Source organism: Pinus tabuliformis, chromosome 5_1 (assembly GCF_031772625.1).
Source record: "Pinus tabuliformis cultivar Carrire ecotype Pingquan chromosome 5_1, CPIR1, whole genome shotgun sequence".
NCBI lineage: Eukaryota > Viridiplantae > Streptophyta > Pinopsida > Pinales > Pinaceae > Pinus > Pinus tabuliformis.
This window is the reverse complement of record NC_142305.1, coordinates 623,114,244-623,127,818: the sequence shown is the minus strand read 5'-3', so window position 1 is coordinate 623,127,818 and position 13,575 is coordinate 623,114,244. Positions and strand designations below refer to the sequence as shown.

General features: G+C 38.1%; 1 long non-coding RNA gene across 2 annotated transcripts; it reads right to left on the bottom strand.

Annotated features, from left to right (window-relative positions):
- Positions 1-4,869: 4,869 nt before the first annotated feature.
- LOC149166481 (uncharacterized) lies at positions 4,870-12,975 on the bottom strand. Of its 2 annotated transcripts, XR_016260871.1 has the most exons (4): positions 12,860-12,975; positions 12,621-12,738; positions 12,309-12,471; positions 4,870-5,463 (listed from the first exon to the last, which is right to left on the bottom strand). It is a non-coding gene; the product is annotated as an uncharacterized LOC149166481 (long non-coding RNA). The 2 variants fall into 2 exon arrangements; XR_016260870.1 differs by lacking the exon at positions 12,309-12,471.
- Between the last annotated feature and the right edge of the window lie 600 nt (positions 12,976-13,575).

Sequence of the window (13,575 nt, the reverse complement as noted above, 5' to 3'; positions counted from 1 at the left end):
CTCCTCAACGCTTGCCTTGAAACAATGTGATCTGCTGGACTGCTCAGAAACCCTAGCCGCAGTCCTGAAAATGTCATTGTCTTCTCACGTGGGAGTGAGCTATTTGCTCTTGTAGCCTTCCTCTTGCCTCGCTATGATTGGAGCTTCCTTCTAGTCAAATATCTGAACTCTTTAGGCCTAGAATTAATCCCTATCATTAAGATAACCTAGGACTATAACACAACCCTAACCGTGATCTGTTCCTTCGCACGTGTGATAGGGTTATGGCTCTTCTAGCCCTCCAAACACTTTGTTCTTGATGTCTCTGCTCTCCAAGCAAATCTATCCTCCAAATAGACCCAAAATCGAACTCTTTCCTTGATGATGAGAGCACATATAGTGATGCCCTAGCCTCGCACAGAATCCCTGCGGTTATAGACAGTAGAACAGACCTTCTACTTATGGTCCTGCGGCTCCTTGAGATGATCCTTTCTTCGCACCTTTTGACAGACTTCTTCGCATAGGAGAGAGACCCAATTCAAGTGTTGTGATGGTATGTCCGAATAGATGAGGAGAGGCCAATATTTATAGTGTATGAGGGTTGTTCATTAAGCTGACATGCCATACCTTTAAGCTGACTTGAACATGATATAAAGCCGACATGAACACTCATATATAAATATATATTTATGCCGAAAATACATTGCTTCTTTTATATTCGTTTGGAGGAGTCAATTGTTAGCCTTTTGTTCTTGATCTTGAAGGAGTCTTGTCACATGATTTTGCCCTTGATCTTGGAGTCATACTTGTACATTTTCAAGTGTAAACATTTACATCAATGACACAAACCTATCACCTAGCCTAGAGCTCATAATGAGAGCTACTAAAACAAATACATTTTTGAGCATGAAACCCATGACTCAAATTCACAAAATATTTTGCTAGATACAATTTACATCATTTACATTGGAATGTGTCATTATGAAGACCGAACCTAGTTACACTTTCTTCAAGAAGACTAACCCATGGGAAACCACTTGTCCAAGGTACATTAAAAATCAACAATACAACCAAAATTAACAGGCATAACTTCAACCAACTAATCATCTGACGATTCCATCGGAGCAGGATCTTTAGCACTTGATCTTGGCAATTCAGATTGCGGCAGACATGGGATATGCCGCTCAATGTGGCCCAGGCGAGCGTTCTGATTCTGCAACTGAAGTTGAATGAGCTAGAGCTCTTTTGAATGTCTCGGAGGCCCGACTTGGGCTCACTTTGCGTTGTTGTGTTGGTGGTCGCAGCCATTGCTTTGGCCACTATGCATTTCATTAACCAGTAGAGATGGATGGACTATCTAAACAAGGTGAGACGGTCGCGAGTGTACCCAGGGTCCGTGATTAGATCCCCCCAATCTTCGACTGGTAGTTCAAGCTCAGCTTTCAAATTCAACTCTGCCTCCCAGGTCGCGATCAATTGTTTCACCTGCGTCGGGGTCCCTTCACAGTATGCCTGAACCATGGCCTGAAGAATCTCAAAGTTCGTTTTCCAACCCCTCTGTTGCACAGTTCGACCGGAAGACGAACCAACTTCTTTACCTTTGCCTTCCTGGTGTCTGCGGCCCCTTCGCCTCGACTCGAGGCTCCACCATGAGGCTAAGACTTCACCATATTTGCCAAGGTCGGGCCCCCTTTCTTCACCCTTCTCCCACCTTCCCGCGCTCGAAAACCAGCCCACTGTACAAAGGCCAGAAGTGGAGACAGCAAAGGCAGACCTAGAATATGAGTTATACAGAGAACCACCCAAAAGACAAGCATTAACTTAACGTACGACCAAAGAAACAAATGAAACGTCAGACGACACTACATCCCTTCAAAATTCCACCACCCGAGCCAGCAAGCATACATAAACAGTAACCCTCCAGGAGTGTGAGGTACCACCAGAATGAAAATGGTGTCCCCCATGCACCCCTAAGCCCTGAGTCCGTAGACTCGGCCCTGATCATTTACCAGAACCCTTACTCTCCACAGGGCTTGCCCAAACAATTCAAGCTTAAAACGGAGAACCCAATTATCAACATGCAGAGGAAACATCATGAGAAAAAACCGGAAACCAGTAAACATGCCCATGCGAGAAAGGATGTTGCCAAAAAAGATAGAAATTAACATTACATAGTCGAGAAGGCCAATATTGCCAGTCACAGAAACTGCTAATTTAACCAATGTTTCCTTTCCCCTCTAGATGCGAAGCTTATCACGAGTAGAAGCCCCCAACCTAGGATACAGAGATAGCATTATAACATACCAGATTTTATACGCCAACCTCGAACAGAGACAGGCAACAGTTGGGTATACCTCTCGTGCCACCGGCACCGCGAACTTGTAAACATCAAACTTAGGCTATCTAAGAAGCTAAGGACCCAAGTTTATACGTCACACAGATGGTCTTAACTCCACCTCCGCTCCCACCACCTGTAGGCGTTGAGGGTTACCAACCTTCACGTCGTAGATTTGCCATGAGCTGCGACGCTTCATGTTATCACAGTGAACAAGCGTGTGAGGGCATGGGGGATACCACCCACCGTCCCAAACCAATAAATGCTTTGTCATATCAATCAAACCCAAACGGGCCTCCAACTATTTCGCACCCCGATCGGGGGAGGTGGCTCATCAATAGTTGTCTGTGAGTTTATTTTTAGAAAAATAAATCTAGCGAATTCCCAAAAAATAGGGTCCAAATATTCCTGCATATCTCCCAAACCATGATAACTCTGAAAAAATGAAAGAGGTTTTTGTAAACGAGTCTGTTCCCGACAAAAGCCTTTTTCAAATTTGAAAAAATCATTTTCAGCTTCTCGAAAACACGCCCAAAGTTAATGACTAAAATAGGAAATTATTTAATATTTAAATCTGGAAAAAAAGTCTGTAAATATTCCTACATATCTTTTAAACCATGAAACTTGGGTAAAAACTGAGAGAGGTTTTTGTGAATGGGTCCATTCCTGACAAAAGCCTCTTTCGGTTTTCAAAAATTCATTTTCTATTGTTCGGAAACTGCGCTCGAAGGAGGTGACTAAAACAGGGAAAAAACAAAAATCTTGTAGGCATTGAAAAATATTTTCGTAGCGCCTGTATAAAATGAAAACCGCAGTGCCTCTAGTCACAAAACTTGGTTTGAACTTTGTTTAACATTTGAAATGATCATTGATGACCACAAAACCTCAAGCTATCGCCCTATCCAAAAAAATTAATATGCCTTGTAACCCAAATTATTTCAAAAGTGCATAAAAGCCAACTTTGCAAAAAAAATGATTTTTTTTTAAATGTAAACATGGTGCTAACAGCTGGCTCCAGTGGGGATGTTGTCCTCCCTACGAAGCAGCGAAGAACTCATATACCGAATGCCTAATTTGTTGGCCAGCTCCCAAGCTCTGAAAACCAACAAACTGTAACCTGCTCTTTCCAAAACCTTCAACTAGAAACCAAATTGTACACTGTTGAAAAGACTATTACTACAATCTGAAAACATATATTGAAAACTGAACTAAAAATTGTTGAAAATGATGCTCAACTTGTGAGCTTATTCGTACACCAACCTATTCTAAATTGATGAAATAATTGCTAGATCAAGTGAAAGAACAGTGTCAATGCAACCAAGCGACTGCTCAAATACTGTGGTTTTTTTATTGTGCTTCAGCGAAATCAAAACTGGACAGTATAGTGGCAAAGGCAACTCACAATGCATTTGCCTCCATAGGAAAAAAATGGCTGAAAATTCAAGCTGAAAAAACCCTCCATGTAGTCAGCAACAAGATAAATAAAGACATGATCTATTTGCTTATCCTTAAAATATTCTACAATTTGGTTGTTGTGGTTGGAGAGTTCACATGTGCTCTCTATGTCAAACCATTGTAAAACTGTGAGTCGTCAAACTCATCCTTATTCTCAAAACATTCCTCAATTTTGATATTAAAGGGTAGCACTTCCTTCTCTCGTTTTGGCTGAAAAAGGCTTTCAAAAGACTGATTCTGATATTGGAAAGTGTAGGACTGAATTTGAGTCTTTAATACCTCCGTATCTTCCGCAAGTTGATAAGCAAATGTTTTTAAAAAACAACACTTCTCCTTGGAACATTTGCATGAATGTAAATATATAGGCAAAAAACTTAAGAAAGCATCATCCATTTGATCATCATCAAACATATCAAAATACTCTCTAAAACCTTCAATAGACAAAAGATCTTCAACATACCATGTCATCTTGATTGATTAGGCAACTGGATCTGCAATTTAAGCTTGAAACTCTTCGGTTAGTGGAATCGCCATAAATGTTCTGATTTCTGGATTCTTGAAAATGGAGTCGCCAGGTGAAAGATGCAGAACTTGATTATGTCTAATCCTTGTTCACCATCAATGAGTAGATCTGGATCTTTGTTGTTTTTTCCTAGGGAAGATTCAACCTTCGTTCCCTGACAACGCCGCCAAGATGTTATCACTCAAAAATGTCCTGGTTGTGAAGGAAATCTCTGAGGTAACCTTGAAACCAGACTTTAGATTGAAAGCTACCCCCTCCAACCTAGAGAGGGCTCTCTCTTACAGCTCAATCACCCAGTGCCACATCATCAATTGATTGTGTACTTAATGCAATGGCTAAATCTTATGTGCAGTAGGGTTTTAATAATGTGGTAGGGTAGAGAAGTAGAATTCCATAGGCATCGATTCAAATAAGTCTGAAAATCAATCTATAAGGTGTCAAGATGCTGGTGATAGTCAATTAAAACACAAGAGCATGGTAGTTGATGATTTCTTAGACAAAGATATAGTTGAGTATGGTGGTAGAAAAGAGAAAACAGTCCATCAAAAACAGAGCATCTAACAAGGATGAATTCTGCTTGACTTCAGAAAGAATAGTGATACTTAAATGAAATGAATACAGAGCATGGTAAACATGAATTCTATTTCATATACCTTCATTCAAATATATGGAAGAAAAACATCTCGTGAGAAACAGATAAATGGAAACAAATACCTAGAAAACTGACTGGAAACACATCAACACAAGAATTCCAGTCTCAAAATGTTATATGCTTCTGATCTTAGACACAAATTAATAATGCAGAGTTTAAATTACATCTGCAATGGTAATTTTTTCTTCTCTAAATCCAACCCTTGGTCCTCCTTTTACATCTAATTTATAGAAACACTACATAGGTTTCAGATCCACAATTTGTGGAAAGCCTTAACTACAATAATCATCAAGATCCAAAAGAAATGGATATGAAAACCTCTTCACCCAGAGGCCAACTTTAGTTTGTTGTTTGAAATAATCAAGGAGATGGTTAGATATGATCCCCAAGTCAAATTGACGAGGTGGCTCATCAATAGCTGTCTGAATTTATTTTAAGAAACATAAATCTGGCAAATTCCTGAAAAATAGGGTCCAAATATTCCTTTGTATCTCCCAAGCTGTGATATATCTGTCAAAACTGAAAGAGGTTTTGTAAATGAGCCCATTCCCGACAAAAGCCTATTTCAGATTTGAAAAATTCATTTTCAGCTTCTCGAAAACGGTTCCCAAAGTTAATGACTAAAACAATAAATTATTTAATATTTAAATCTGGAAAAAAGGGCTGCAAAGATTCCTTCATATCTTTCAAACCATGACACTTGGGTAAACACTGTGAGACATTTTTGTGAATGGGTCCATTCTCAATAAAAGCCTCTTTCGGTTTTCAAAAATTCATTTTCAACTGTTCGGAAACTGCACTAGAAGAAGATGACTAAAATAGGAAGAAAATATAGAAATCTTGTAGGCGCTGAAAAATATTTTCGTGGCGTCTGTATAAATAAAAATTGCAGTGCCTCTGGTCATGAAACTTGGTTTGAAGTTGAACTTTGTTTAACATTTGAAATGATCATTGATGACCACAAAACCTCAAGTTATCTCCCTATCCAAAAAAAATTAATATGCCTTGTAACCCAAATTATTTCAGAAGTGCATAGAGCCAACTTTGCAAAAAAATTGATTTTTTTGGAAATGTAAACATGGTGCTAACAAGTTCATCCAGGTTGTTCCACGTGTTCTTGATTTTCGTTGTTGTGCCCCCACTACTATCATCTATCCTTTCCTTCGAGCATGTCACCTTCCTTGTGAATTGCATTGTTAGATGGCCTTAGAAATGGATGTAGTATGATAAGGAAGTGTTACAAGAGCTCAAGGACATTGTTGCACTTGGGCTACCTTGTAGCTTAAGTGCAAGTGGGAAAGAGCCTTGCACTATGTTGTCCCACGCAAAGCTCCCCATAATGTGTGCTCTGGATGAATCTTGTTAGAGATGCATTCACCAGCGTACATCATAGACATCCTTTCTTAAGTGATTGTTGCTTGTTATGAGCTCAAAAAGAAAAATAGAAGAAATGATATTTGCTTATATATGTTTTTAATAGGGAGCCCAATAAGGGGCCTTACAGTGAATGTCTTGAGGGAATGCAAACATGCCACTAATTTGGACCCACATAAATTGAGCGAAACCATTTGAAGACACCAAGGTGACCCTACATTGAAGCAAATCCCTAATAAAACAAGCCACACCACTAGAGCCTTCAACTCCCATGAAGCTTCAAGTCTCCTATTTGCACACTGAAGAACAATGTTAAAATAGATCTATTATATTGTTCAAATACGACTTGCATGGGTCTTACTCAAAAGAATATGTCTAAGGCTTTGGGTGCTTTATGAAATTACCTTGGGGAAGATTAAAATACTCCATTTAAATTCTAGCATCCTATGGTGACCACTAAGACCTCAATCATGCCTCCAACGAGGGCATTGGTTAGTAGGTCCAAGTTGGATCCACCCATGGGCTTGGGGAGGATATCAAATTCTAGCTTTGACATCCCTAATAATGGACCCATTTTTTTACTATATATGTTACTACCACCTGTTCACAAGATTGTTTGAGTTTTCCCACTTAGGATCTAGTAAGATCTCTCAAGTAATATAATGTGAGGTTGACAAAAAGTCATTGCTTAGCTCTACAAATTATAGTCTATCTCCCATGGTCCTATAAAGAAGGAAAATACTAGACTTCAAGCCAAACCATGCACTCTCAAGAGGTAGACCTGAAATGACCAAGCATCTCAAAGGAAGTAGGACCTTGCATGCAAGGGGTCAAAAGTTGCAAAAGATGTTCAAAGGACCCCTCAACTTGAATTTATCTTGGACAACCTTCTTGACCATTATATGATGGGTGGTTGCGCTTGGATGTGCCAAATAGAAATATGCATAACAGAAATTACAGATATTACTCAGATATATTGCAAAAAAAAGTAGAATAGCAACAAAATGGACAATATGAACTAGTATGATACCTTTATTGATATGGAAGCAATGTTTGTTTGCCTCTTTGAGGGGAACCTAATAGAGCAGAGCTCGGTTTACAAATTATTTCTAAGACATCTTTTACAATGCTTCTACATATTTGTGTAGTATTTTATATCCCCTAATAACATTCTAGAGGAGGAACTCTCTAGTAGATGAAACCTTTTAGTAAGCCTTCTTACAATAATCATGTTCACATTACTACATGGACCTTATCTACTAGCGATGGTCTCCATACCTAGGGATACATAGTAATCTATATCCTCAAGGGGTTAGGGAGGTCAAGACACGTTGACAGGTGTAGATGTCCCACCAAACTATAAAAATAGAAAACATCAGAAGGTAGGCAACCATGAAGGAACCCTTTGTTCGCTCCATATTTCAAGCTTTTATGTCCCTGCAAACATCAATTTTAAGAGAGAAAAGTCTAAAGTTAAACTTGTAAGAAACAGATTGCCTAATCCTGGGGATGGAATCTGAATAAGAGCATTGAGAGAATGTCTGTATAAATTGGGTAAGGAAGCTTCTACCTGTTAGTATCCTATAGTCATAGTAGTCAAAAATGAATTTTGTCTTTCAAATTTTGTCAAAAGCATAAAGTATGGCTATGATCTTATGGAAGATCAAGCTTTAGGTCTTAGGTGGAAATAAAATTTTTATTATCCATTGTAAATATGTCAAAGTGTGTCAAGAGTTACAAAGATGGTATTTTATCCCAAGGGGTCAAGTTAGCTAGGTCTAGGGGTCAAAGTTACATCAAGTGATCATGAGAAATATTGTGCTGCCATGCTTTGTCATCATGGGCACAGAATTATAGGTCTCTTGAGTCAGTTTATATATCAAATCATGATTGGTCATGACATCAACAAGGGTACAACAGTCAAAAGGACAGTTGTTGCGCTTTTGCCTTGTGCTGCACTTTGGTCTTTCAATTTCAAACCATAATTATCGCCATCAAAATCCATTCTTGGCCACTTTGGGAGGTTATTTGCATGATTTTCTTCATACAAGTTTTATCAGATCTCAATTATTCCCATTGCAAGTTCGTTGGTGGTCGTGCTTGGTTGTTGCGCAAAGGAGGCAAGGGAGCGTTGCGTTTCCACACAGTGTTGCGTTTCTCTCAACCCGATGATCAAATCTCTCTCACAAGTGCAAACTCAAGTTCATTTCAGCTCCTTGGTCTTGTATGGTTACCCAATTACATGTATGAGCTGAGAAAATAACATAGAAACTTTCAAGTCATCTAATTTTATCATCGCTATGTTTTGCAATTGTTGCGCTTTTTCCATTCACTGCATTTTCTCCTAATCACTGCACTTTCATCATTGCTGCGTTTTTTGTGCTTCTCTTTGCCAAGTCCGTGTTTTTTCTTTGTGGAGCCTCCATATGCAAGGTGTGTCATGCCTTTGAACCGAATTTAAAGCTCCTACCGTAATTGTTTGTGCTTTAGAAGTATTTGAAAGCCTATCTTCTCATGTGTTACGCTTCTGGAATTGCGCATGTCCTTTGAATTTTCTGCCACCAGAATCAAAAGTGTACTAGTTGTCTTGGGGGTTTCCAACAAGTATTTGTGTTGATTGGTCTATGATACATATGGTTTCCTTCTTAATTTGCTATCAAAGATAAAATTTGGGGCCTCTTTCCATTATTTCTATTACTTGTTGCACAAATTAAATTTCCATTAAAACCCTATAGTATCCCCTACTGCAAACAAGAAACCATGTCAACTCCAAAGGGAAGAAAGCACAAGGGAGGTACTATTGTCATATTTGAACCACAAGACCTCACATTCATCAATGTAGACCCAGCTATCAGAGTTGCTTTTGAGCAAGTGGGATGTATTAGGTTTTGTGAAAAGATTCAAGGGTATAATGCACAACTTACTAAGGAGTTTGCCATGAGCTTTGATGGGTTGGAGGCTAAGGTTGGAGCACTCACCTTTCCAGTTACAGAGGTCACAATAGCAGTTGCAATGGAGATTCCCCTTCAGGGAGAACAATGGTTCAAGGGTATGCCCCTTGATATTGCACATTATAAAGATTTTTTGAAGCTTGAGTATAGAGACAAGGAGTATGGGGCCATTGTTCCTAAAGAGTATCTACTTGAACATCACAGCAAGCTTTTGCAAGCTATTCAGAGGTATTTCACATGTGAGGGGAGGTTTGGAAGGATTTACCAATACCATTTCAGACTCTTGATGCATTTTACTGGGAAGAGTCCCTTGAATTTGCCCTTCTATCTATTTAGGAGTCTCAGTAAGATGGCTAACAAAGTGCAGGGAAAACAAAGTCAAGTGGAACCAAGCCTTTTCCACTTTTCCTTAACTAAGTTGTTGGTATTGGAGGAGCTGAATAAAAGAAAGCAATCATGGTAGTCATTTGTTGATTCTTCAAAACTGGTGGATGATGTGCCAACTAGTCCCTTGAGCAAGAAGGAAACACCCTCAGTAGTGGTAAAGGACATTCAATCACCAACTGGAAGCTCAGTGAAGAGGCCCTCAACTACAGTGCAGTCTACAAGAAAGAAGAAAGGCAAGAAGCTACAGTTTTCTCCAGAAGTGGTGGATGTCCCTAAGAAACCCCTCACTAGGTCTGCTGCAAAAAAGCTGCCCTTGGAGCAGACATTTGAGACCATGGAGACCATACCAGAAGATGAAGTTGTTGATGATAAAGTCAAGGAGGTTGCAGAATTGCAAGAACAATTGAAGAAGGTCCATTTGATGATTGCACAGTTGCAACAGGAAAATAGGCAACTAAAGAAGGTTATTCTAGAAAAGACAACTCAACCTAGTGAAGATGTGCCAATGGTTAAAGCTACACCAGCTGCTTCCAAATCCAAGGGCAAAGAAAAGGTAATCAAAGAGGATGTTAAGAAGGTAGAAGTTCCAATAGCTAGGATTACCAAATCCTCATCTAGGAAGTTACAAATCCAAGAAGAGAAGATAGAGGTAGATGAGGGGAAACACACCTTTAATAGGTTGAGAAGGCAACTGAAGGAAGCTCACAGGGAAATTTCTAAGCTCAAGTAATAGGATGAAATGGCCATGAAACAAATGAGTGACCTTCTAGACATCTATCACCCAGCTATGGACAATGCCAAATACATGTTGAGCAGATCCATTCCACTACACAGGCAAATGAAAAATGTATGCAAGCATAATATATCTATGAGTAAAGAACTTAGATCCACCAAAAAGAAGTTAAGGGAGTTGCAAGAGAAAGATAGAGGCAAATTAAACCTATTGGCTAAGGCAGCCAAAATTTGAATGTTGGAAGAGGAAAATAACACAGTTTTGATTTTTTACTTTGATATGGGGTTGAAGTTTCAGGTGATAATGTTTTTACTTATAGTCCATCTTGCAACCATATCTAGTCAGGATTCTGAAGTCATGTTGTGAAGAAGCAACTTTCACAGTATTTTGTACCCTAGCTAGCCTTAGGGTTAGGGTTTTTGGTGTGGATATGAACATTTTGCATTTTTGGTGAAGGAAGGCTTGAAAGAGGTATATGGCATGATTATTGCAGTGTCAGCATCATCATCAATGTGTGCAATTTGTCCAAAAGCATCCCTGTCACTTAAACCATAAAAAAGGATGGCGCTGCACTTTTGAAGTTGTCGCTGCATTTTGGCTACAAAAGAATTTATCAAAGTTTGAGGCTTTATGCGGTAAAAGAAAACTTCTAAAGGGGAAAATGTCCATGTTCAGACTTGTTTACACATGTTGGAGTCATCAAGCAGCTCAGAAGTCAACCGGAGATATTACAACCATGGAGCGTTGTGTTTCTTCGTTGTGTTTTTACATTTCTAGAGAATTAGGGAGAAGCACAATGCCTGGATGAGTTTACTTGGTCAAAACTTGATGTAATTTGTTTTTATGCTTTTAGTAATTGTAATAAAGTATTCAGTAACTCACAAGCTCGATTTGGGGCTAAGAAATTAATGTGAAATGCTTAGAAAAGACTTAGTTATGTAGTCCCTAGTCTTTAGCAGTCAATTCTATTTTCATTGCAGAAGTTAGAAATTGAAATCTTAATGAGGAATTCGACCCCTAGAGGTGGGAACTAACTCATTTTGGCCTATTTATGATATGATTGTAAAGGAGAAAAGGGTTGGTCAGGTTAAGGAGAAAGAGACATTGTATTGCACTTATTTTTGAGACATTTTTACAGTGAATGAAATACAAAGGTGGAATTTGCAAGGATTCTTGAGTTAGTTTTCTTTGGAGATGTGTTTCCTTTCTTTGTAAGTTATCTTCTATGATAAATCATGCTTTGAATGTATATCTTCTTGTTTAGTTAAACAAAGATTTGATTGGGAATTCACTCCAGAGTTCAAACAGTGCATCACTTCAGTTTTGCTAAACATCTATGTTTTTTGCTAAAATGACAATTAGAATTCATCTTGATGCTCGATGCTCTTTTGTCATGTTCCATTTTTTCTTCACTCACCCTCCTACAACGAAATGTTCACTTAAAAACTCTAAAGAGACTACTACCTATCTCACCCGGGTGGAATTTCCATTTTCTCTTCATTTCATCACGGCAAACATAATCAGGTAGACATGACCATATGCCCAATGGATTTGTCTCCTTTCCTACCAACAAACCTTTAAAATGCATACCCTACTGAGCACTATACCTAGCCTAACATCTAAGAAATTGAAATTCAGAGAGAGCCCTCTCTAAAGCTAGAAGGGCTAGATTATAGCATCCAAGTGGTTTTGTGGTCACCACTGAAATTTCTCTCTTCAGCCTAGGGAAAATTACAGAGAGCTAACACTACACATGTTTAAGGATTAGAACCAGCGACCATGCAAAATAACTCTCCCTGTACATTCCACGAAATCTATCATTTTATCATAGAAGATAGATAATGCATGTTTGTGAATCGTTGATGATTAAGAGAAGACTGAGGAAGAAAATAGAACTTCCGTTGCCAATGAACACCTACCTTGTTAGGTCGTGGCAACACATATCTTTCCCGCCCATAGGGCAGTTCATGGGAGTGCACATGGTGGTCCAACAAAGGGCTTCCAAAGGGAGCGGCTTAAGAGTACCAGTGGGAACATATGGGCAGCCCGGAAACCCCACAGAAAGCGACATACCCAATCAAGCTTAAACCACATTTAAAAAGGGCTCTTGCTCAGCAAATAAAACTCCAACTTGAAACTTTTGCGAAGTCTGGAAATTTGAAAGCAATACTGAGAATGTAAAGAAGAAAAGATGCAATGAGAAAACTGCGAACTGTAATCAAAATTCATACCTACACATCAAGGCTGCTTTGAAAATAATGGAAATATCAAGGCTGCTTTGAAAGTAATGGAAATATCATAACTGAATTGGAGGAAAAAATAAACTCCAACTTGAAATTTTTGCGGAGTCTGCAAATTTCAAAACAAAACTGAAAATGTATAGAAGAAAAGCGACAACGAGAAAACCGCAAACTGTAATCAAAATTTATGGCTACAAATCAAGGCTGCGAGTAAAGGAAATATAATATACCCGAAAAGGAAAGAGGGTTGAATGCCATTGAAAAGCGTTGCAGTTTTCCCCCTGATGACATTATGAAATATGTGGACGTCATTTCAATTCGTAATGCAAACCCAAATCAAAACAGTGCTCCAAGTTATTGTTTTTTAATTTTGGTTAAAAACCTTCGCTATATTTTTTCATTTGGTTATTGTTTTTAATTTTGGTTAAAAACTCACTTTCAAGTAGTATTTTTAAAACAGGAAAAAATAAATATTAAATTAATAAAAACTTTCTCTATATTTTTCCATATTTTGGATTTTTTAAAATGTAAATTGATTTTTATTAATTAGTTGATATTATTTTTATATAGTTTTAAATTGAATGGTCTAAAAAAAATTAAACAGTTATATTCCTGAAGTGTTATAATAATTTTGGTTTTGTTAAAATACTATGATTTATCAATACCACATGTTCAAAAACTATAACTCATTCTAAAATCAAAATATTTTATAACTAGTGCAACCACATTAAAAATATCATTTGCATTAACCATGGCTAAATATATAACAAAAAAATATTGCAACAAAAATATTATTATAAACTTTGATTTACTTAATCCTTAAGAATCATCTTGATAAAAAACAAAGGTGTTGAAGAGTTTCTATCCTTTACAACCAAGATATAAGGTAGTTTTTTCTAAAATTAGGTATGCTTTGAAAACCCCTAAGAAATTGGTGGGCGTTGAG